We start from the raw sequence: 5,048 nt of genomic DNA, 5'->3' as shown, positions 1-5,048 counted from the left end.
TCTAGGACAACATAATACCTATGGGGCAGTGCCTGCCCCGCTAGTAAATCCTCTACACTAAAATGGTACTTATCGATGAAGTTATGAAGATCTTAGTGCAAGTATTAAGAAGGAAGCCATGCTAGTAACCTTTCCTGGAAGGGATACTTATCCTTTGAGGAGTAAGCCTATAACAATCTCTAAACTTCTCACAAAATTCTTAGGTCAAGGGGATGCAGTGGAGAGATTTGAGTAAGAGAAAATCAATTGGGATACGCTATGAAAATCATTCATATTGGGATTTGCCCTTAGTGATCCCAAATGCAACCCCATTAACCAACTATAGGAGGTCAAGCAAAAGCAGACCAAGTCTCTTTGTGACTATAGTGCCCGAATCAGGCACTTGAGCTCACGGTGCAAACCGCATGAGAGGATGAGTAATGCGCAACTGTTGCCACCCTTCCTCATAGGGCTATGTGACTCTAAGCTCCATGGCCATCTCTTTGCAATGAACCCCACGTCCTTTGAGCCATGTAGCAAGAGTGCTATATGCCTAGGTGAAAATATGAAGGACAAAGCTCAAGGAGAGAAGTCTCAAGTAGCTTCATAAGAAGTGTCTTAAATTGTGAAGACCACTAGCTCAAATGAAGCCAAGAAAACCACCCAACGTGCCAAAGGGTATGAATATGGAAAATTTGGCTACTAACCTCAACTGACCTAACAATTAAAGGGGGGAATGGAAAATAAAGGCCCTAGTAATCCTCACCTATTTCCAATGCATGATAACGTGTGGTGTGGCATTTGCACGAGAAATTGTGTAGTCCGGCGATGATTCATGTGTCATGGGAATCTTGAAGGGATTTCGAGGAAACCTCCCCTCCTAAGGACTCCTTGTGGGAGCAATGCATCCTCAAGTGTCACTCTTGAGACTCCTGGATTGTTGCAATGTGTTTCAACAAGAGGGGAAGGGAAAGGGGACATGAAAAAAGAGAGGTAGGAGGGAAAAGAAGTGGGAAAAAGGGGGAATGGAGTGGCAAACACAAAGGCACTACAAAGGAAACAAGAGAACACTCAAACACTCTTGAAGAGAAAGAGATCTTTTATTCCAAACTTGTGCATATCACAATGAAGACCAAAGTCAAAACTTTGGGTATTTATACGTCCCACCTTTTGAAGGGAGGGCCAACCCTATTCTTTCTTACCTCTCTCTCTCTCTCTCTCTCATTTTGAACTTGGGGCGATTCAGCTCCATGGCAGATTTTCTATTGTTTTCCTCTCATTGTCTCTTTCTTCTCCATGCTATCTTGCAAAATATCCGACCGCTTGCATAGACTGTTAACCGTGGTGGTTAACATGCCACCCTTCCTATTCATGATCCATCCATGATCGGCGAACTTGGTGCATGATGTTGGACTGGCGGGCATTGTTCATGATGCGGTGGCATCGAAGAGCCTTTAGGAGATGCAGAAAAAGGGATGTAGAGGCTTCAAGAAATGTGTATTGAACATATCTTCGTAATCCACCCTTGATTGAATGCTCTATTTAGAATTGCACCTTGACTATCTAGAAAAAGAGAACTTGCCATTGATGAGTATGCCATCGATTTTATGGAAAAAGAAGGGAGATCCCACAGAGAGTCCCTCTGAAGCATCCTCGATGCCTCGATGATTTGAGAGGAGAACAAGGAGACTGAGCCGCAGAAACGGAGCTGCTCCAACTAGCGGGGCTTCTGAGTCCAAATGATTGTGCGGTAAACACTTCCTAGTTCATAAGCTGTCTGGCAGAAAATGGTTGCTCGAATCGTGGAGGTGGCCTGAGAGGCCAAATCTACCCATTGTAAATGAGCTCATGTGCAAATGACATGGGCGTGGGACACATGGGAAGATCTTCAAGCTCTGAGAACCAAGTGCTGAACTGAAAGTCCGAACTACTGGACAACAAGATAGAGCTGCTCGGTTCGACTTCCCTTGCCTTAGCATTCGAGCTTCTTGGGGTTTATGGTTTCTCTTCCCAGGAGAAAGGAATCACAGATGCGTAAAAGATGGAACTCCCCCCACCTTCATCCTGTCAATCAAATTTGGGCTCGCTCGAGCACTGAAGTAGAAACCTGCATACCCAATTCTACCTGGACTAGACAGTGCGCTAACGAATGGAGTAGAGGCCGCGCTTGACTTCTCGCTGTAGTCATAGTAGGCTTGAGGGAAGGCGAATCTGCGGGGTGAGCCCAATGTGGGAAACGTGATCGTTTCCTGCATTTTGCCTTAGTTAAGAGTAAACCTCGCCTCTCTTTGTTGGTTTGGGTTTGGGTGTCGACCAAGGAAGCTCTCTTTGTCTTCCTCTCGAAGTCTTGAAGTCCACAGTCCTTAATGGGCGGTCTCCTACTTCGGATGAGGAAATGGAGCAAGAAAATTTCTGTTCCTTAATGGGCGGTCTCCTACTTCGGATAAGTGCAGCAAGAGCTTTCAAAATTAAGAGCAAGGGCGACGGGAGGCTCACTCACGAAGAAGGCCAGAAGGGTAAAAAGTTTGGGACAAGCAGTTGTAGATTGAGGAGGTAAGGTAGAGAAGTCCAACAGAGATGTAGTGATCGAGGAAGACATTCTGTGGAAAATTTGGCTCTTCATGTGAGCTCATGTTAGGCTTATCCGATTCAGTTTGTGTATGTGTGTGTGTGTGTGTGTGAGAGAGAGAGAGAGAGAGAGAGAGAGAGAGAGAGAGCAGCAATTGCACGCTAGGTAGAGGGATAAAGCTATAGAGAAAGAGCCTAAGGATTGACAAGACTTTGCAGCAGAGAAACCAACACCTATAGAATTATGGTTTTGGACGGCTCCCAGGAAGTCTATGACCAAGTCCCCAACAAGCTCAAGCAAACAAAGCCGGTATTGTAAAGATTGGGATTGAACCTCACTATGCCTGCCTACATCTATGTGAGGGTAGATGATTCTCAAATGGATATGTTGAAAGATCTAATCATCGACCCTGCAGGCACGCCCTACTTGAAGGGAGTTTTTTTGTTCACTCTGATACTGGGTGATCAACATATAAGGCAGACAAGGCTTATGGTTGATTTGGGAAGACACCGTCATGATATTTAAAAGGGAGAAAGGAGAGCATATTAATGTCATGAGGAACTTGGTAGAGGGTTATGTTGGAAAGATCCATGAGCAAGACAGAGACGACTAAAGGCAGAAGTTGCAAGGGAAATTATAATGGATACTATAATTTCTACAAGTGAGAATGCCATGAAGATGATGGACAATGGATCCATTGTTGCATTGCCATCACATTGGAACCCTTGACAAATCGAAGGAGGTAAGTTGGTCTTCATTCTTTGTCAAAATCTTGTCCTTGTTATTCTTTTAAATTTTGGTGTAAATAGGTCTATTTGTGTAGACTAGGGAGATAGATTGAGGTGGTTAGAGTAGAGAAGAAGCTTGTGGAGGATTCAATTCATTCCATTATGAAATTAAAATCACTTATTGGGAAAGTGGAGCAATGAACGGGAGTGGGGAGTGTGTAGCTAGGGAAAGGGTAGCACTAAGTGGGCAAGTCACATATAATTCCCTTTACAAGTCACTAAGTGGGCAAGCCACATATAATTCCCTTTACAAACAAGTAGGAAAGAGAGAAGCGAGGAGAGGCTTCCACATGATTTGAAGAGGAAACGACTGAACTTGATCTAAAGGAAACTGAGCCTCATTGGTGAAAAGGGCAATGATGCACTTCCTCAAGGATAAGTGGATTGTGGCTTGGGCAGATTATCAATGTACTATGGCCTGTGATCACATTGAGAGCATGTCAATTGGCAGGGGGGTGTCTATGCATGTTAGGTGGAGCTAGGAAGCTAGAGTGGTGAGCAAGAGAGTGATCTAAAAGGTAGGTATATTCAAGAGAAATGCGGACACTATTTTTTTTAAATGCCAAATCCAAGAACAAGCATTCACCAGGTGAAAGTGAATTCCAAGCTATGGCCACAAGCAAAAAAATTGCCCATAGCCAAGACGAGGCTTTCTCTTGTTGAAAGCCTGGCGATCAGATGCTGCTGCTGATTTTGATGGCATATGGGATAGTTTCCCTGCCAAAAACTCTGTCACAGAAGAGTTATACGACTTTAAGGTCAAGAAAAATTCATTATTGTGCTACGTAAGAGAAATCATATTACTAGACCTGGATCCCCGCCACCCTCGAATTGTTTTCAACTAGTGAAAAGTGAAGCTATTCAAAGCCAAAGCAATCGGTGATGCGTAGGGATCTTGCAAAGTGACCATATTGTCGCTGCTTGGTAAATGAATATTATCTTGTGCGATAGATGGGAGAGATGACAGTTACACAAGCTTACAGAATTGAAACATAAGATTGATTTTGCTAGCGGAGCACTCACACGACAATCGATCAAGGGGAAGACGTGATTCATCATCTTGATGCAGATAATTTCATGGTGTGATAGCACAAATTAGATGAGAAAGCGATGAAATCAGAGGAATTGGATGAAACTTTGATGAGGTAACAAGCGAATTGGGAAGCATAAAGGATATGCAATCGGGATGGTGTGCGGAAAAAGCGACGGAGATGCGGAGATGGAGGGTGGGAGCTTCATGCTTAGGCCTCAAGATCTTTAATCTTCCTCTCTCTCTTGCTTTTTGCAGAGCTAGTTTCAATGAGCCATGGGCTAAAGCCTCATTGATTGTTGTTTATGAAGAACCCACTTTTCAGGTGATCTCCGCTATCTTGTTTGAGACACCCATTTGTAATGAGAACTTTGTCTTTTGGCATGAACCATGATCTTGTAGAAAAGATTAAATAAAAGAGAAAGTAGATACGTAGAGAGAAACAAGGCCCTTGTAAATTTCAAGGGGCATGGAACACTTGCAAAGTTTGGAGTGCTCCACATGTACATCAAACCATGGAACATAGTGGAGACTCGAGCGGGATTAGTTCATATCAGAATTTGTGATTTTGATTGAGAGACACATACGTTTATGGACTTGCCTCGGAAATGTCGTTTACATTCCAACACTACATGTAGCAATTTATATATATAATTTTGATAAAAGCTAGAATAATGATTTG

General features: G+C 43.4%; 1 pseudogene; it reads right to left on the bottom strand.

Moving 5' to 3' along the window:
- Positions 1-1,806: 1,806 nt before the first annotated feature.
- LOC147890792 (uncharacterized) lies at positions 1,807-2,234 on the bottom strand (annotated as a pseudogene).
- Positions 2,235-5,048: the final 2,814 nt, after the last annotated feature.

This window comes from Dipteris shenzhenensis, chromosome 18, assembly GCF_047967505.1.
Source record: "Dipteris shenzhenensis isolate YYH24624 ecotype China chromosome 18, Dip_SZ_1.0, whole genome shotgun sequence".
Taxonomy (NCBI): domain Eukaryota; kingdom Viridiplantae; phylum Streptophyta; class Polypodiopsida; order Gleicheniales; family Dipteridaceae; genus Dipteris; species Dipteris shenzhenensis.
Note: the sequence above shows the minus strand (reverse complement) of the source record. Positions and strands in the feature narration are given on the sequence as shown.